Source organism: Perognathus longimembris, chromosome 2 (genome assembly GCF_023159225.1).
Source record: "Perognathus longimembris pacificus isolate PPM17 chromosome 2, ASM2315922v1, whole genome shotgun sequence".
Classification (NCBI taxonomy): Eukaryota; Metazoa; Chordata; class Mammalia; order Rodentia; family Heteromyidae; genus Perognathus; species Perognathus longimembris.
Window position 1 is genome coordinate 23,965,260 of NC_063162.1, and position 21,076 is coordinate 23,986,335.

Sequence of the window (21,076 nt, forward strand, 5' to 3'; positions counted from 1 at the left end):
TTGTTGCCATCCTTAGTTTCTTCATCTATAAACTTTGCTTGAAAGACCCAAATTCCCATTTCTCTTATTAAGTAGATTCCTTCCCTGCGCCCCGTGGTCACTAGCAAAGATTTTTTATTTTCCAGTGGATGAGAGACACACCTTCATCTTCTTGATCATGGTTGGGGTGAGGTACACGTGCTCATCCACACACTTGATCACCCAACTGTCCAGCTGCCGCTTCACCCGAAGCTCTTTATTCCCTGCAATTATCGAATCTTTGGCTTTGTCATTACAATGCACGGTGCATCGGGCCAGCCCATCTTGGTACTTTTCCAACTCACTGTTGCATGGACGCCTGGTTAGCTTCACAGCAGGTGGCGCTGCCTCAGAACATCTTCCCAAGGTTCTCTCTCTCCACACGCTTCACCATGGAGTCCACTGCCTCCCGCACCCGGAACTGCTGCACCTCTGCCCTGATGACCCCGCACCGCTCTGCGCCTTGCCTGTCACACAGTCTTTTCCACTGTGTGATGAGCCATCACCAAGGCCAATCATGCTTCCAAAACCTTAATGCATTTATAAAAGCACTGAAATCAAATTAAAACATTCCTCTGGTTATAATAGAAATAATTTTTAAGCAGCAGTAATAGATATTTGGAAAATCCTCCAACAACCTACACATTAAAACTATCCATTGGTAAATAACCCACAAGCCAAAAGGAAAGTCACAAAGAAAAAATTTAAATGTTTTAAATTGGAAATACACGATTCACTATCCTAAAAACCACGAGAAATTCCTATGGCAGGTATCAGGGGGAAATAACATGAAATGTTTATGTAAGCACCAAGGAGCTAAGCATCAACCTTAAGAAACTATAAGAAGAGAATTTTTTAAAAGAAATAGTGAAGATAAGAACAAACATCACAGCAGACATTGGTGGTTCAAGCTTGTAATTGTAGCTACTCAGGAGGCTAAGATATGAGGGTGGAAATTCTAGGCCAGTCTGAACAGACACATTGAAGAGACTCTTATCTCCAACTAATCAGCAAAAAGATACAAGTAGAGATGAGGTTCAAGTGGTAGAGCAGCACTGAGCAGAGAAAAAGCCAAGTGGGAACATGTTCTAAATTCAAGCCCCAGTATTGGCACAAACAACAACAAACAGAAATCAGAGAAACTGAGAACAAAGTAAGAATCCCCAAAATTAATTAAGTCAAGGTTGCTTCTTTGGAAATTAATAAAATTGATAAACTGATCAATAAAGAAAAACAAGGTACAAATTATGTGTTCCTTCCCCCTGTTACCCCCAGTTTAGAATTAGGTCAAATGAATAAATTTTTTGAAAGATATAAATTACCAAACTCATCCTAGAAGAAGTGGATAACCCAAATAGTACTGAATAATAAACTGGATTAGTAAGCTGAAATAACAAGCTGAATTAATAATTAAAAATCTCTCAACAAAGATCACACCAAGATTATATTGCTTCGTTGCTAAATTCTACCAACATATAAGGCAAAATAAAAACAACACTGATTCTATGCCAGCTTTTTTTTTAAAATAGGAAAACTTTCTTTTTATCCAAATTATGAATGAGAAGGCTGGAAATTTAAATTTAGGTTGAAAGTTTTCCTTGACAAAGTGCATTTGAGCTGAAATGGAGTTGGGATGGGAAGAAAGAATTACTGATGGACTCGTCCTGAGCCAATGAGAAAGTGAATGTTGTTGGAATATAAGAAAAGTGAAGAGATCACAATACTAGCCTCATTTTCTGAGGCTTGAATTTCTGATGCCAAAACCAGACAAAAGAACTAAAGACCAGTATCCTTCTTGAACACAGAGTCTGAAATCTTCAATGAAATATTAAATGGAATCTAAGAATTAGCCAGGTGTCAGTGGCTCAGACCTGTAACCCTAGCTACTCAGGAGGCTTGGATCTGAGGATTGCAATCCAAACCCATCCCAGGCAGGAAAGTCCATGAGACTCTTATCTCTAGTTAAGCACCAAAAAGATAGAAATGGAGCTGTGGTTCAAGTAGTAAATTGCTAGCCTTGAGCACAAAAGCTAAGGGACAGTGCCCAGGCCCTGACACACAAAAAGAATGGAATCCCAGAATATTTTTAAATGCTATGTATTACATATAATCAAGTAGTATATATTCTGAGAATGCAAGAGTGACTTAAAGATTTTATGTTCTTCAGAGTGAAGAAGAGAAACCATTATTGTTATCTCAATATAGGCAGAACTAGTTGACAAAAATTCAATATTAATTAATGGTGAAAACCCTCAAAAAGTATAAATACAAGGGATTTCTCTTAACTTGATAAGGAACATCTGGGAAAACAAAAATCATGCTTAAAGGTGGAATGATGGATATTTCTCTTTGTAGCACAGAACAAGTAGGTCAAGGAGGCCCACATTTACTGTTCTAATTCACAAGGTCAATAAACAACCAAGATAAATACAGGTGTCCAGATCTGAATGCAATAAGTAAAACTATCTGAATTCATAGATAGCATATTGTCCATAAAATATCAAAGAAGCTACAGAAATGACACTGGGTCTGGGAATGTGGCTTAGTGGTAGAGTGCTTGCCTAGCGCGCATGAAGCCCTGGGTTCAACCTCAGTACCACATAAACAGAAAAAGCTGGAAGTGGCACTGTGGCTTAAGTGGTAGAGTGCTAGCCTTGAGCAAAAGAAGCTCAAGGTAGTGCCAGACCCTGATTTCAAGCCTCAAGACCGTCACCAGAACAAACAAACAAACAGAAATGACACTGGAGCTGATAAGTAAGGTAGTTTAGTATTGTTGCAAAGTACAAGGTCAATAGAAAAAAATATTTTATATCCTCATAATGAACAATTAGGAACTGGAATATTTTGAAATAGCATTAATGATCTCACTCCAAACCATGAAATGGTTAGATGGCTCACAAAATATGTGTAAGATCTGTATGATGAAAATGATGAGGCACTTGTAAGCAAAGAATATCTGAATAAATGAAAATGCTTACTATGTTCATGTCTTATGACACTGTGACGATGTCAGTCTTATTTTTGGCTGGAAATGTGGCTCAGTCAGTAGCACCGTTGCTTAGCACACAGAAGGCCTTAAGTTCAAACCCCAATACAGTCCCACCACAGAGGAATTAAGGTATAAATTTGGTCTTCATCTGATTTTTACAGTGATCTGTACAGTGAACACAGTTCTAACCAAAATCTACCTTTTGTAGATATCAATAAGTTTGTTTCAATATTTACTTATTGATAGACTTGTTCCAAAGGTTAGATGAAATAAGTCCATGTAAGGAATTCACTACAACTCTGAGAACACTTACACTCAACCCTTTATGTATTTACTGTGTGATAAAAGCTTTCTAATCCCCCCCCCAAAAAAAAAAAAGAATTCACTACAAAGTAGCCAACAAGCAATCACTATTAGCTATTACAAAATCTTTCATTGTTTCCTCTGGCCACTGAATGCCTAACATCATGTCTCCTGTAATATGCACTGAGTGTTGTATCTTCAGCATTTTTCCTTCCTTCTTACCTTCTTTCCTCCCTTCCTCCTTCCTTCCTTCTTCCTACAAATTATTGAGTACTTTCCCTGCACACAGCATTGTGGTGAACCAAAGGAATAAAGAAATACACTGTAACCTCTAACTTCATAGAATTGCCATCCCAGCAAAGTAGACATTAAGGTTCTTCATATTGGATGCTGTAATTATAACTGTAGGGGGAATTTTCAGAGAAGAGGAGAACGTTGTGAAAGATAAGTCTAGAAATTTTAACTTAGGCTGAAAGGGGTCTTTGACAAAGTGCATTTGAGCTGACCTATAAAGAATGGCGTTGGCTTCAAAAAATTAAACATAGACCTTTCCTATGACCCAGCCATACCACTCCTGGACATCTACCCTAAACATCATGAGCCAGGATATGATAACGATACCTGCATACCCATGTTCATTGCTGCACTATTCACAATAGCCACGACACGGAAACAGTCCAGATGTCCCACAATAGATAAGTAGACCCAAAAATATGGTGCCTACACATAATGGATTTTACACAGCCATTAGAAAAAATAAAATAAAATCATTTGCAAGGAAATGAAAGGAACTAGAACGAGTCGTGTTAAATGAAGTAAACCAAGCTCAGGGAGACAAATGGCTCATGTTTTCTCTGATATGCAGAAATTAGATTTAAAAATACACTGGGATATGATAAATTACACAGGATTCTAGGTACTCACACACAATGAGACCAAAAGAGATACTTGTAGAAGAGAAGCAAAGTAGCAGTGTCTATGTGCCTCTTCCTATTATAGAAAATGATAAATATATATCATTATATATTATAGAACATACTATGTTATATATCATTTTGTTTTATATATTGTTGCTATATATCAGTTTGATATTATATATATATATCAGTTTGTTTCTATATATGTGTTATATATATGTGGAAACAAGAGATATGGAAACGAGGTTTTTTTTTGAAAAAATATTTTGATGGTTCTGTCTCCTTTATGTATGATATATTCAAGTGTATATCTCTGAGAGAGGGAGGGGGAGCATACAGAACACAAGGGAAAAGAGGGTGAAAAGTGTAGCAGTGAAGCTCACTGGACATTGATAAAAGTAAACTATACAACTTGCAGGTGGAGATGGGAGGGAGGGACTGGGAGAGGATGAGGCAAACAGATGACACTGTACAAAAGGAAATGTACTCATTACTGATTCATGTCATTGTAATCCCCCTGCACATCACCTTTACAATAACAATAACGTAAATTAATTTTCAAGAATAGAGTTGGGGTGGGAAGGAGGTCTAGGCAGAGGGAACCACTGATGGACCAATCCTGAGCCAGTGAGGTGAATGTCATCGGAATATAGAAAGTGCAGAAATCATAATGCAGTAAGAAGTGTGGGATGTTTTGACTGTTCTGACAAAATATTTGACACAAACAACTTAAGGAAAAAAAGACTTATTCTGGCTCACGGTTTCATAGGTTTCAGTCCGTGGTTGACTGGTTCTATTTCTGTGAGTCTGATGTCAGTTGCACACGGGCAGGCGGCATGTGCTGGAACTCTCAACTCACCTCAGAGTGAACAGGAAGCACAGAGATTGTCGTGTTAACAGCCATTCTCCTTTGCCCCTTCTATTCCTGCCAGGCCCCAAGCCTATAAGATGATATGCCTCATATATAGGATGGGTCCCTGCGCCTCATTTATATCTTCTCTTTACAGATAGATCCAGAGGTGTGCTTTACTCATCTCCTAGGTACTTTCAGTCTAATCAAGTGACAACCCAGATGAACTATCACAGCGAAAGCTGTGTTGTGTACTAGGCTTCTGTCTTACAGAGCAATGGGAAGCCATTGGAGGGCTTATGGCAGGGCTTTGGTGAAAGGATGGTGGATGATAAACCTGACGTCCTATGTCACAGATATATTTTGATAGTCTAATACATAAAGCACTATGTTAAGTGCTAGAAATATAGCAATGAAGAAGTCAGACACAGATTGTGGTGACATTAATGAAGTTCATACTTTAGGATCCATCATTTGAACAGGCTCTTGTACTGAAATGGAAAGAAAGTTGCAATCAGGATACATGTTTAAGTGAGCATTTCTTATAGTTGTCTTTCAAGAGAGTCATCTTGATCTCTAAAACTTCAATAACCTGTTATGACTTCCTTTCCAACATATGTTGAACTATGATTTGGTATTAGTAATTTTATATTTTATATTTATAATTAGTAAGTTTATATTTTTTTTTTTTTTTTTTTTTTGCCAGTCCTGGGCCTCGGACTCAGGGCCTGAGCACTGTCCCTGGCTTCTTCTCGCTCAAGGCTAGCACTCTGCCGCTTGAGCCACAGCACCGCTTCTGGCGGTTTTCTGTATATGTGGTGCTGGGGAATCGAACCTAGGGCCTCGTGTATCCGAGGCAGGCACTCTTGCCACTAGGCCATATCCCCAGCCCCTATATTCTTTTCTTAATGAAGGTTTCCTGAGCCATGTTAGTTCCAGAACCCTCAAAAACTGGGTCTGTCCCTGGTTTTATCCATCTTTAAAGGTCTTACTGGGGAGTCACATAAGTAAACCATCTTAGAATGGTAGGACAATTTCTGTGATAGAGGATTCCTTTTGATGCACACAAAAGGCATGGAAACTTAACTTGAAGAATCCGGAGCACACATCAAGGAGAATTGTTGATTCTCCTTAAGGAAGCAGTGAGCACATCTTTAGGCCAAACTGAAAAGTTAGTAGTTACTTGTTGTCATGGAAACACAAATGGACTACAATCCTGATTTTACAGAAAATTATGATTTTGGACTAAAGGGCAAGAAAATCCTTTATGGTTTCCCCCCATCTGTTCTGCCTATAATGGGAAAGATCAAAAGAAGTAAGCCAATCCTTGTCAGGGAGTCGCAGAAGGCAGGCCTAGATAAGGTTGGTAGGAAAAAGCACTTAATTAAAGTCAGTGCCTTGAGAGACTATGTCAGATAATGGATTTCACTTTCAATATACAGTATGCTTTGAAGTATAGACAAATATCTTCAATATTCCTAAGCATTTAGTGCTCTTACGAATACATACTCCTGTAGGTCAATCTAGTACTAAATAGGTACCATTATTTACTTTCTAAAAACTGTTTTCAGATAAATTAAATATACAGAGTATGACATATCTATTTTTTTCTTACTCCTCAGAATCACCAGAGACAATGTGAGTCTAGTGAGTCTCTAGCCACATGTTTTTAAAGATGTGTTTGTGTGTGTGTGTGTGTGTGTGTGTGTGTGTGTCCCCACAAATAATGTATACACAGAAATAGCCTACAAAATCCCTCAATGAGCCAGGTTCCATTCCACTTACTGCTTCTCATCTTTCTCTTTTACCTGACTTATGGCCTTATAGACTTGTGATTATCTTATTTTCTATGAGTACTGGCAAGTCAATCTTAATTGTTTCCAGTGGTTATGATATAACAATAACCATCATTTGAAAATACAGATCATTATAGAAAACAAGGTTAAATAGTTGCAAACAAAAGCTAAAGAATTTTATGGTTAATCCCTCACTCTGTTCAGTTATCAGCTCATGGAAATTTCATTTTGTTTCACTCTCTTTTACCCATTTATGAATTGACACTGAGACGATAGCTATTATTTTTCTCAACAAGTGCAACAATGGTGAATGTGTTATAAATGCCTTTTTATGTGCTTATCATAACCTTGATCGGTGGTACCAAGCCCCAGATCAGTGACTGTGGATTGGGAAATTCTCTGAAGAATCTCTGGAAAGGCAGATGTCTGATCTGTACTAGGTTGCCAGAGGAAAACTGAAGCAAGAAAGCAAAAAATCTGGAATTTCACTGTTTTGTACAGCTGGGGGCTTGTTTTTAATAGAAACCAGTCATGGGAGATAAGTGTTCTCAGTTGAGATAAGCTCTAGCTAGCATGTTAAACTAGTAAACTGGGACTTCAGAGCTATGTAGTGAGGACATTAATTGGAGACTATCAAGACTAAAACTTTATGGTACCTTTGAAGGGTGCTCTAAATGTAATTATAGGAATATAAGTTTTTATACAGATATTGTAAAAATTAGGGAAATGTGAATGATATTTGAGAGCCCAGATTGTGTTCAGATTTGTTGGTGTGATTTCTCTGAAGGTTATCAGATGTTTGCATTATTCAGATGTAGTTATAAAATAACATGCTTTACCAATAAAGAAAACTTTGGTGGTTTTTTTTTCCTGGCTCAGAAAAAGGATATTTTTCTTTAAAAATGCTCCTAAGTGTGAGTTGAAGGCTTCTGAAGCATGACTCTCTCACTTAATTCTTTAAAGAGTTCAGATTTTAGGGTTTTTTGATTAAACATTATATACTACAACATGTGGCCGATTGATTAAGTGAACTATTTTCATTAATTGGTTTTTAAGTTTGAATGCCCCAATTAGGAGAGCCAGAAAAAGAGCAGGGAAAATATAGACACATGGCTAAGGAAGAGGTGTGGTTCTTGGAGTACAGTTGGATGTAAAAGGGGATTTCATAATTGAAAGGATGGGCCTAGTGCTGGTGCTCATGCCTTTAATCCTAGTTATTTAGGAAGTTTAGATCTGGTTACCGTGATTTGAATCCAACCCAGGCAAGAAAGTTCTTGAGTCTTTTATCTCCAATTAGCCATAAAAAAAAAACAAACAACCAGAAGTAGATGTGGGTTCAAATTGTAGAGTGCCACCCTTGAGTGAAATAACTGAGGGACAGTTGCCCAGGTCATGAGTTCAAGCCCCAGGATCACCACTTAAAAAAAAAAAAGTTTAAGATGAATGACAAAGAAGATGACTGCCCCTGGCAATATTAGCTGAGAATTTCTGGGAGAGGAGCTCAGTTTTGAATATTCTCCTTTGGAGATTCAAGAGATTCTTAGAGTGAGAGCATTGTTTGATGGAAATGTTGGGTTTAGAGCACTCATACAGGTGTTGGTTAAAGCAGAACATATATATATATATATAACTCAAAGCAAAGATGTTTGTCTTAGAAAGTCTCCTTGTTTGGTGTGCAGGAATGATAGGGTGAGCCAGAAAAGAACCCAGTGGATAAGAAAGCCAAGTTAGAGCAGGTTCTAGAACCAGAAGAGGAGGGTCTAAATTTTCTCTTGTGTCTATCAGAATGATGCTATCGTTATCATTACAAGAAATCTAAAAGTGGTTTGGAGACGCTTCCTTTTTTATTTTTATTTATTTATTGAGTATTGATTGATTGATTGATTGATTGATTTGTCAGTCCTGGGCCTTGGACTCAGGGCCTGAGCACTGTTCCTGGCTTGTTTTTGCTCAAGGCTAGCACTCTGCCACTTGTGCCACAGTGCCACTTCTGGCCATTTTCAATATATGTGGTGCTGAGGAATCGAACCCTGAGCTTCCTGTATATGAGGCAAGCACTCTTGCTCCTAGCCATATTCCCAGCCCCGATGCTTCCTTTCTTGTTTTTGAAGTACTTGGGTTTGAACTCAGGGCCTCTTGCTTGCAAGCCTGGCTCTCCACCACTTGAGCCACATTATTAGCTCTATATTGGCCCTACTTACTTTTTCAGATAAAGTCTGGTATTTTTGCCTAAGCCAGTCTAGGATGATAAACCTCCTACATGTGCCTTGTTCATATCTGGGACACACCATGCTTAGCTTGTTTGTTGAGATGAAGAGCTCACTTTTAACTGAAATATTTAGGAGTTAATGAAGAGAGCAAAAGATGCTGCCAAAAAGTGTTCACCATTCTTAGATTCTCCCGGGGATAACTTGTCCACCACCCAGCAGCCTCATCCTGCCCCCGGGATTTCTCAGAACTTATAACCCACTTCCCGCTTCCTTTCATTAGAATTCAACAACATTGGCCTTCTTTTTTTGTATCTCATACATTCTAAATGTGTCCCGTCTGGAGGCCTTGTGTACTTGCTATTTTCTCTGCCTATGATGTTCTCCTCCCAGCTCTGCGCTTGGCTGGCTTCTCTTCATCTAGCCCTTCGCTCAAATGTGACACTTCAACACCTCACCTCAGAGCAGCCGTCTCTCACTGCTCAAGCTAAAGTAGTTCCCAATTACATTAACCTGTTTTCTTGTCTCAATGGGATTTATCATCTGAATTTATCTTGTTTAATTTATTGCCTGTCACCTCCTTCACTCTCCACTTTGCAGTTCCTACCTACTTAGAATACAGGTCCAGACTGGGGCTGCAGCTCCATGGCAGAGTGCTTGCTGAGAATGCAGGTCCATGAAAGCAGGACCTTGTAGGTCTTGAAGGCTGCATAGCACCTGACATGTCCCAGCTACTTGGTACTCTTTGCAGAATGCCCATGAATGGATTTATTTGTGCAAAGGCTATAGATGAATAGCAGTAAAAAAAATAATAAAGCAGTGGAAGAGAATGATATTGTTGATAACTTAAGGAAATTATTTCACTCTATTAGCTGGTGGTGGTGGTGGTGGTGGTGGTGGTGGTGGTGGTGGTGGTGTGTGTGTGTGTGTGTGTGTGTGTGTGTGCTGGTACTGGGGCTTGAATCAGGGCCTTGTACTCTTGCTTAGCTTTTCCATCAAAGCTGAGGCTCTATCACTTAAGCCATACTTCCTCTTCCAGCATTTTACTGGTTAATTAGAGATGAAAGTCTTGAAGATTGGTCTGCTCAGGCTGGGTTTCCCACTGCATTCCTTAGGTTTCACCCTCCTGAGTGTCTAGAGGTGAGTTAAAGGGGTAAGACACTGGTACCTGCTTAGCCAGTTGATTTTAAAACTAGAAGTTGCCATTGTGCTAAAAGAATCTATGCCTACAGTGCTGTTTATTGTCATGGTATTACCGTACCATAGGTACATTCTACCTAGAACACAAGATAGACAGAATAAGCCATAGAAGGATCAGAGAGAATAGAATTTCCAAATTTAACAAGTATGAACATCTGAAATCCAAATGATTCTGGACTGTTCTTAGAGCAGAAGATACATTCCTGAGAGGGAGGGGTCTCCAGGCTGGTGGAAATAGGGTCCTCACATATTTTGAGAACAACCCATTGGCCTGAGGGCTCATGCTAATGAAAAATTTCACATTCCAACTTATTTTTTTGTCTGTGAAGTAGGCATGTCATTATTACTTTGCCACATTTTGAGACGTGCTGGAGAAGAGCTAAGGCAAGCATTTGTTTAATAAAGGCACTAAGTAACAACATCCCTCATTTCATCTTCTTCCGACCTTTTCAAAGCTTTCCTTCAAAGCTATTCTCTTTGAGGCTGTATTTACCCCCATATTAAATGTCTCTCTGAGTAAATTCTTTGGGTAAGGGCCAGTCTTCATGGTGTTCTTGCTAGTGCAAGACTTTGGAGCTATCTATAAATGACAGGTTTCCTTTGTACAATTGGTTGGAGCACTAACCACCATTCTGACCCCTGGGTGGTAGGAGCCCTTTCCCAATTTTCTTTTTTTCCCCTTTTTTCCTTTCATTCTTTCTTTTCTTTTTTGTAGGAATTTGTATGGGGCTGGGCTTCATTAGACTCTTTTAAATGCATAAAAATGCCAACCACACTTTGCAGACATGATGTTTTCAGGCACTTGTAAGTTCAAAAATACCCTTTATTCTTTCCAACTCAGTCAGAAGGCTGTTCCCCATGGAGGCTTAGCCACAAAACAAGTTTGAAGTTTTCCTTTGTTTGGTTTCTTGAGAGAGATTGGTGAAGTAGCAACAGAAGCCCCCTACCCTTTTTTTCTATATTTGGGGTGAAGGAGTGATGGGAGTAACAAAGCTAGCATTGCCTTCATTTCCCTCTTCCTTAGGTTGAGAAGGATCAGCAGATCATCTTTACACAACTTGCATATGCTGACATGAGTTTCACCTTGAGGAGACAAAGAGAAAAACAGTTCATGACTAGATTTCATTGGTTGAAAACAAAACTTTTTTTTTTCATTGCGTGGGCGAGACTACTCTAGAAGAAAATCTACCTTCTTGAAACCATAGGTATAGAAGTGTACCTGTTCTAACCTCTAGCTGTTATGTACTTGAGAAAGCACAGAGAATATTCAAATGAGGGTCATCTCAAAGAACCATAATCCTTTGATGCATGCTAGAAGCATAAAGTTAAATGGAAAAACAAAGTTCCTCTTAGTTATCTTTGTGGGAAAATTGAACTAGAAACCAAGTAACAAGATGAATAATTCAGTAGAAGGAATATGGAATTAGATATCACAGAACAGGTCTGTGGCTGCTTCTGCCTTACTGGGAAATGTTAGATAAATCTTCTCATCTCTCTAAACCCTGAGACAAGCATTCACTTAATGGACAGCATCGCCTGAAAAATAGATATGAAATTATTCTGACAAGCTATAAGTTCTATAACACTGAGAGACTAAAGGCTCATTTAGTAAAAAAGAAGTACCACTGCAAGCAAACTCTGTTTTATAGAAGCATTTTTTTCTGTGAAGTAGCTGCCATTTCACAGGTATTTGGCCAAAAATTTGAAACATGAATAAAGTAAACAACCTTTTATGGAAATAAGGAAAAGCTTATGTATTTTCCCTCTTTTCTTTCACAGCAAAAGTCAACACATACAATAGCGGATACATATTCATATGTAGACACATCATTTTAGTAGCTACATATAACCTGTATCTATTGCTTTGAGAGTCTTACTATGGTTCTCAATTCTGGAAACCACAAGCAGTTGGGCATTGCTTTTCTATCTTCAGCACTAGTCTGCTTGAAGTTCATTAGTCATTATCTGATGATCAAATCAATAGCCTTTGTTAAGTCTCTCTATTAAATATCTTGCAATAGCATGATCATTTCCCTCTTCCAGGTTCCAATGTCCAGGCTCACCCACAGTCAATTTCAGCCATTACTTCAGGTCTTCAAGTCATAAAGGGAAAATAATGATACATTGTTGCAAAAGCTACCAGACACAAAGCACAAAGCTGTATACAAGTTATGAACCTTGAGATCGGCTCTTTGTTCTATGACAATAAAAAAAAAAACCCTTACAGGATATTTATTGACAGAAATTCAGACAAAAGATACTATGAGTGCCATCTTGTGGTAAGGAATGACCTACTATGTCTGATTTGGTATGCCTCAGTCGCAAACATTCAAATGTTAGCTGTACCATACCTGTTTCCGTGCCATTTGACTCCAAAGAACACTCTCTCACATAATTCTTTATCTCAGTCTCTGACTCACTGTAGTAATTCTGTTTACTTCTTTTTGTACCTATCTTCTTCATTTTTTAAGATTTGGTATTACACTACTTTGCTGTTGGAAAGTCTCCAACCTTAAATTTCATTGTTATCTCCTAGTAGAGAGCCAGACCATTCTCTATTTTTTTCTCTTATGCGTTTTTAACCATTGCATTTACTTCTTTTATAATCATGGTGCTCTACCCTGACTGAGCCCTTAAAAGAGATGCCAGATCAACATAGGATGGTCATTTAAATTTGAATTGTTCATAACAAATCATCTTTTAAAAAATGTCCTTATGACATAGCTATTATGTGGGATATACTTATATTGAGAAGGTATTTGTTATCTGAAATTCACATTTAACTGAGCATTATGTATTTCTACATTTAGCAGCCCTGTCTGTCATCAGTCTTGTCTTCTTTTTCCATTTTTGGTAGATATGGAAATGTACTGATTTCTCTCCTAGATATACTTGCTATCTGCCTTATGGGCACGGAGACCGGAAGACATCCTTGGACAGCTCCTTCAAGAGCTGTAGAATACTGCTGCATACAGTGTCAGTCCTCTCTGGAAAGCCCATGTCAGAGACTGAAAGAAATGAGGCTACAATGACGCAGCTAATGGTCTCACTCAAGACAACTCTGACAGAGAGTATTTGCCTCAGGGCTCCCCACCCGGTTAGCGAGGGCATTTATAGCCTGCCTTATCATCTCCCTTCTTCCTCTGTTCAATCTGTTTTCATATATTACTCTCAAAGGGTATTGAGTCTTAATAAATATCTAGACTCTTACTTTTGCTCCTTCAGAACTCAACCAGCAACACTCATCCTTTTAAGGAGCCATTCTTGTGACTTCTCTCTGAGCTGTGTTGATGAGCCCCCAAGTACACGTCTAGGGATCTCTCCTACCTATATTCACAGCTGCCTATCACACCTCTCTATTCGTGGTCTGATGGTATTTCAGACAGAACCAAATCTCTTCTCTTCTAATTCGTTCAGCCAACAGATATTTAGTGATCATCTACCAGGTTCCAAGCATTGTATCACCGAAATTATAACAAGGAACAACAAACACGAATTCCTCAGGGAGTTTACACTCCACTGGAAAAGACAGATAATAAATGGGATGAACAGATAACTGCATTGCAAGTTATTGAGTGATAAATGCAAAAGAAAAAGGAAAAGAATTCAAAAGGGTAGAATATGAAGTGTATGTGAGTGCTGGTGGGTGTATGTTTTGGGTGGCATGTAGACAATATAGATACTACTTAGCTAGTTAGCCAAAGAAAAAATATTCTTCATAATAAATTGGGCTATGCAACAGCATTAACTCTAGATATCAGCAGATTAACCAAATAAGTTTAAGTTCCTAGGAAGTCTGATATAAGTGATTGATTACTTCATTGAGCAACTGAGGAATCCAGACTTCCTCTGATGGTGATATTGTCATATATACACAAAGTGATGGAATCAATCAGTGTCAAACAAGTGCATTGGCATGTAAGTGACCCAACACACATTCCCATTTGCCCAAACGACTTTCTATGCTCCCATCTAAACTACACGAAAAGCCAGACGCTGTCCCCCAGTCTGCCCAGAAAGAAGATCCATGCTATTTGGCATGCTGTGACAGAACACTTGGCTGAAATGTTGGTATTTGAGTAAAGACCTAAAAAGCTTTCCCCATTAAAAAAAAACACAACCAAAACAACAACAACAAACTACATCTAAATTACCACATAGAAGTCCTAATACAAAAGGCCTTGTCTATGTCTTGAAGTGTTTCCTATATGTTTCCCACATATACATGTTTTACATTAAGGTCTTTACTTTGGGTTGATTTTCTTATACAGAGTGAAAGATGGGATTCTTTTTAGTCTTTTGAGCTAACTTTCTTAACACCACTTAGGCAAGACATGACCTACCATGACGTAACCACTTGTTAAAGGTATGATCTTTTTCCAATGTATATTTAGGGAAACTTTGTCAGGATCAAATGGTTTCAGTTGGTCTTTATCTTCCAATTCTGTACCAGTACCAGGATGATTTTGTTACTTTGGATTTGCCATATACTTTGAAGTACCCAATACTCTTTTTTTCTCAGGACTGCTTTGGCTATGCAGGGTCTTTTGTGTTTCCAACTGAATTTTAGGATGGCTTTCCCCCATTTCTGTGAAAAAGGACGTTGTCATATTGAAGAGAACTACACCGAATCTACATATTCCTTTCAGAAGTGTGGCCATTTTCACAATGTTAATTTTGCCAATCCATGAGCAGAGGAGGTCTTTCCATCTTCTAATGTCTTCCATTTTTTCCTTAAGGTTTTATAGTTTGAGTTGTAGGGCTATTTTACTTTCATTGTTAGGGTTATTCCTCCTTTCCTCTTTTTGTTTTCAGGTTTTATTCAATGAGATTGTTTTCCTGATTTCCTCCTTAGCCTGATCAGTGTTAATCTAGACAAACTATTAATTTTCACATGTTGAATTTATATCCTGTTATTTTACTAAAAGTGTTTATCAGATATGTTTTTAAATCATTTTATGGTCTTTTAGGAAAATGTTATATATATATATGCAAATAGGGATAATTTGACTTCTTTCTTTTCTGTTTATATCTCTTTTATTTCTTTCTCTTGCCTTATTGCTTTAGTTAAGAATTGGTAATATTAATGTCTACAAAGTTAAGGAAATCTGGCCTGTCGTTCTTCTTTTATTGATGTCTAATGCTATTCTATTGTTTTGGACTAGTAAATTGCTTTAGTTATTATCACCAAATGTTTTAATATCTCCTTTAATCATGACTGATAACTTGCTGGGTACACTAGTGTATGTTGGCAGTTATTTTCTTTGAAGATCTGAAATCCATCATTCTATGGCCTTTATACTTTAAAAAGTTTCTAGTGAAAAAATTGTTATTCTAGTGGGTTTCCTTTTGTAGGTAACTTATTCTTCTCTGCAGCAACTGTCATGCTTCCCTTGTTCTGTATGTCTAATATCTTAACTATGATGTGACCTAGAGAGGATTTCTTTTCTAGTATTGTCTGCTTGAAGTTATAAAAGTCAGCCAGATGGTACCAGCATGATCATCTCTGTCTGAAAAATTTGCAAGTTTTCTGATGTTACTTTTTAGAATATACTATCTGTGATTTTAGCTTGCCTTTCTTCTTTTTTTCCTTTGCTCATCATTCATAGTTTGAGTCTTTTAAAAATGTCTCAGAGTCCTTCCGTGTTTCATTTTTGACTTATGTCTAGTTGTTGTTTTCTTTCCCCTTTATCTTTGTCTTTGTGTTCTATTATGTATATCTTATCTTCAAGCCCTTAGTCCTACCTGCTAGCAAACACATGCCAGGATGTCATTTGTACAAGCTGGCTTCAGTGTTTTCAGACCCTACCCATCAAATGATATAGAAGCTAGGCTCATTTTTCAAATCCACCTAGCAGCCAATGCAAGCAGGCAGGAGCCAGGCCCAAGAGGCTGAATACTGTACCAGCCATAGACTCTTGGTGCTTCATTTACTCCATGACCTTTAGGTGAGAGGACCTGCTCCTTGACAAGGAGGTTCTGCCCTTCAACTATCAGGCCCTTTGCTGCCAGAGCTCCTGGCCGCTTAAATTTCACTACAGAACCACACCAGACTCCTTGTTACAACCACCTCTTGTGCCCAGACACTAGCAAAATGTCACAGGACTCCCTGAGCCATGATTAGTCCATGTTTTCAAGCCTCCAGAGTAGCTCAGTCTCAAAACAATGGGCCCTCTCTCAAGATGTCAATGTTCTCAGAGATGAGGGGAGTAAGAAAATGTCTGTTGTCATCAAGGCTAGTCTTCCACAACAAAGCGGCCACTGTCTCATGAAATCCCCACACGGCGTTTAAGGCTGCTGGGATATGTGGGCTTATCTTGTAACTAGAATTGCCTGTCTGTCACCAGCACTATCTAGCTTGCTTTGTGATTGTGTGTTCTCCCCTTCATCCTGGGGAGCTAGGGAGAGAGCTTGATACTATTTGCTGCTTTCCTCTGTAGCCCCTATTTCTCTATGATTTTCCTCTCATCCTGCTACTTTTTCATGATTCCCAATACTCTTTGTCTCTCTCTTCAGAATATGACTCTCTCTTACGTTACCTGACTCTTCTCATTCAGTCAAGATAGCAGATGCCTTTAGTCAGCCATCTTGCCCTGTCAATTATTTACAATTTCTCACATTTTCATCTCTTTCTCTCTCTCTCTCTCATCTTTTTGCTAAGTTTGAGAGTAATTTGAAGATAACATGGTAATTCTATTCCTAAATACCTTAGCATGTATTTCCTAGCAACAGGAACATTCTTCTGCATAACCACAATATTGTTACTACACTAAGGAGACCTAACATCAATTCATTCAATATCACATAATAGGGGGTTTGTATCATACTTTTTCCTAATTATTCTTAGGGTCCATATTCCATGTTTTTCTGTTCAGTTCTTGAGTCAAACAAGGATTATGCTTATACTTTTTTTAGTATATCTCAATTATATTTTGTCTTTGGTGACATCGACATTTTTGACAATAGTTTTTTAGATATTTTAAGAGTCCAGGGTAGTTTTCTTATAGATTATACCTAAATCCAGAATTGTGAGAGCATTCACTTATGGTTATAGTCTGTATAAATATGTTTGGTAAGAATGATGTTTAGATGATGTGCAGTTGGGCTCTTCAGAAAGCTCCATAGGCTACAGTGAGAAAGGGCTTAATGATGATAAATGGAGAGGGGAGGGCAGAAATTCGAGTGGATAAGACAATGGCTTTCATTAGTGATGGGGAAAATGACATCATAGCTAGGAAAAATTTTATAGATAGGTTTGTAAAGCAGCTTTGTTTGTAGTAGGTGAGAGAATGGGAGAGGGGTGTTGAAATTCCTAGACTACTAAAAAAAAAAAAAAAAACAAACTTATTCATCAATCCAGGGAATCTCAGGAAAGAACTAGGTTTGTTGAAGTGGCTGGTGACTTGATTCTTTTTCACTTGCATTGTTTGAAATACCCGTGAGTCATTCAGACAGAGATAATATAATTAAAGAGTTCAGAAGAGCCCTGGGCTTTCAAATTTTAGTTTGTAGCTAAAGTATTAGAATATAGGTAGGCAATACAGCCATCTGTCTAGATAAGATTGTCTAGACAAAGAAAGAGAGAAGAGAGATAGTTAATAAAGCATTTTTAGTTAAGGTTTAGCAGGAGCTCCTAGCCCATTATTCTTTCTCTGTAGTAATTCTATAGTTTTTCAAAATTTTAAGTTCTGAAGTTGTCCCACTAATTTGTTTGTTTTTTTTTTTTGTTTTGTTTTTTTGTTTTTTTTTGGTCAGTCCTGGGCCTTGGACTCAGGGCCTAAGCACTGTCCCTGGCGTCTTCCGGCTCAAGGCTAGCACTCTGCCACTTGAGCCACAGCGCCGCTTCTGGCCGTTTTCTGTATATGTGGTGCTGGGGAATCGAACCTAGGGCCTCGGGTATACCGAGGCAGGCACTCTTGCCACTAGGCTATATCCCCAGCCCCCACTAATTTGTTTTTTAAATGTCAACTAAATTCAGATTTGCTGAGCTTCAGTATAGATTTTCTCAGATTTTCTCAAATTAGACAAAAGAATCACTGGTACTGACTCCATGCTCATACTCATGTATTCTGTGTTTCATCCAGTGGTCCTTGCTTCAGACTCTTGGGTAAGGGTGAGGCTGTCTCTCTGAAAGAAGCCACAGCCTAGATAAGATGGGACTCCTATTCCTCCCTACCATTGCTTTGTTCAATCCTAGAATATGCTGAGGCCCACAATGAAGATGGTCATACATTAGCTGTGCACCAGAACATATGTGTTTCTTCAATCTGGATTGAGATTCTGTGTTGGAATAGTTCCAGGCTGACCTAGCAGAGTTGAAGGAAGAATGCTCTCTCAGTTCTATATAGTACTTCAACTTTATCGAGTTTATGCTGTTTCTACAGATAGCTCTCAGCATATGGAAAAGAGAGCCAGGATTCAATAACTTCTCACTCTTTCAAGCAATCTTTTGAACTCCTTCCTCAGAGTTTACCAACAATACTAGAGAGTATTTTATTTGACACTTGTGGATTCTGTTGTAAAGAACTTTCCCATTTCCAGCATGCTTAGAATCATGTCAGATGAATATTTACAAAATGGAAATTCTTATTCTTACTCTAAAGAAAAGATGAAGGAAATGGTGCATGTAAGAGAAAAAGAGAAAGCCTAAATAATTATGCAGGGAAAGGGGCAGCTGAGCTCAGTGGGAAGGCTGTGTTCACCTGCCAATACCTGTTACCTAACAACTGACATTTTCCAGATCTCACTTCAGGGAAGACAACACCTGATTTTACTTAAAACCACAGTATCTGCCCTGCTGTTACCCCTCTTCCCTTTCCCCACCACCACTCTGTGCCTCACCTGCCAGCACCACGAGGGCTCAAAGAAGGAGAAAGCAATTAGTGGGTGAATGGGGGATGGATTGAGTGGGAACCTGCTGAGAGCCAACACCAGAGATCTCATCTGATTGTGCAGCTGAGTTTGGAGGTTTCTATCACAAGTAATGCTGATGAATTTCGACAAGTACCGAGAAGTGGGAGAGACACTGGCACACACATTTTACAATAATGTGATTCTTTTGTTTTGATAGTTATAATACCTGTGGCTTTCAATCCTCTGCTGTCTTGAATCACCAGCATGCCTGATATGTAGAGCAGAGAGGAAATTTTGTCTTGAATATGACAGTAGCCTTGCCAAGGAGAACTATAAAAGATAATTAGACCTCTAATGTTCTGCTACATTGTCCTTTCCTTTTATGATCTTTAATGTCTTCTCTGCCTTTACTGTATATGCATATGTGCATGCATGTCCATATATGAAGCAATGCATGTATCTATGTGGGAATATACAGAATATACTAAAAATTGTGTGTGTATGTAATCCAGATTTTCTTATGTTAACTCTAAAAGTTTTTCATTAATCTTGAAATAAGACAAAAAGCTCATGATTGGAGCTAATGCAGAAAACTTTGAAAGCACAGGGACTATTTGTCTGGTGGGCTGTTTCTAACAACAAAAGCACATTTGTTATTTTTGGAGTCTACTATATTCCACTTTAAAATATGGCAGCATTTTCCCAATGTCAAAAATTTCTGTAGGGCCTTTATTGAATTTCATTCTTTAAATTTATGTATTCCATTATTGCCAGATTTTCTCCTCCCCCTCTCCCACTGAGCAAAACCGTGATAGGCATTCTTGTTGCCTTTTCCATTCAGTTCTTTCCTGAGGGGGAAAAATGGAAGTGGTATTTTTGAGTTAAAGCTCTATGTATTGTATTCTTAAGGGTTTTGATACATACTGCCAGTATGTACCTTTCTTGAGAAGGGTTCACATTTTATGAGAATGCAATTTACAATGAATATGCACAATGGAGTAACAGCAGGAACTATAAATTATAAGATGGGTCTTTACTATGTATTCTTGAAGTATCTAGACTAGACTTCTTTCAAGAGTTATCACTGAAAACAATGCAAGAAGAAGCCTGTCCAATATTCTGGACTGGTTTAGGGAAAGAGAGATAGTATAAGAAATGATCCTCTGGTTTTCTATTGGTGGTATACTAATTTTAACATAAATAATGCTTGTATCCAATACTCAGATCCCACAGGATCTGCATCTCAGGATGCAGAATATTAAGGCCTACAGTCTCATTAAGAACAGTCTACAAATATGTGAGAGTATTTGTTATAGTCAAAAATAATTAAATTAGATAGATTCTTGCTTATGTTTCTACTGAATTAAATATTTCTGATGTACAGAATGTTCTTGACTTCTTAATAAAGATTCATTATCTCTGGATATGATCTTGGCAAACATCTGTGGTCTCCAGAGGCTATGAAGTCATAGGGACCTTCTAATGACTTTGTTAGGTGTGGGGTCCGTAGTGAATGTGGGGTATGCGCTATAAGACTACCTTGACAAAGTGAATGGTGGCACCAATTTGGTGATAGATACTTCCTCAGGGCCTGCTGATGGTCACTGTAGTACTGACAAGAGTTTGGGCCACCAGCAGCCCCAGAAGTGGTGGGGGGTGGGGTAGGAGCACTTGCCTTCAGATTAGGCATTGATATGGAGCCACACAACACATGGGCAAAGATGGTGGAGAAGAACATAGAACCAACTCTGGTTTTTATATCCAGTCCTGACAGCAGTGTGTACTCCACTGAGGTGTGGGAATAGGGTAGAGAACTGGGGCTCCCCACAGAATCCTTTCACCCAGACACATCCTAACTTAGTTAACTGTTCATGTTGTCTTATCTTTGGGTAGGGAAGATCTTTCAGGTGTGCCTTTAATGTACAAACCATCCATTATTTCCC

General features: G+C 38.5%; 1 protein-coding gene and 1 pseudogene across 2 annotated transcripts in view; one reads left to right on the plus strand and one right to left on the minus strand.

The window, feature by feature from the left end:
- Positions 1 to 21,076, plus strand: part of Hpse2 (heparanase 2 (inactive)) — a 436,035-nt gene that overhangs the window by 222,693 nt on the left and 192,266 nt on the right. The window lies entirely within an intron of this gene.
- Positions 115 to 5,131, minus strand: LOC125342096 (annotated as a pseudogene).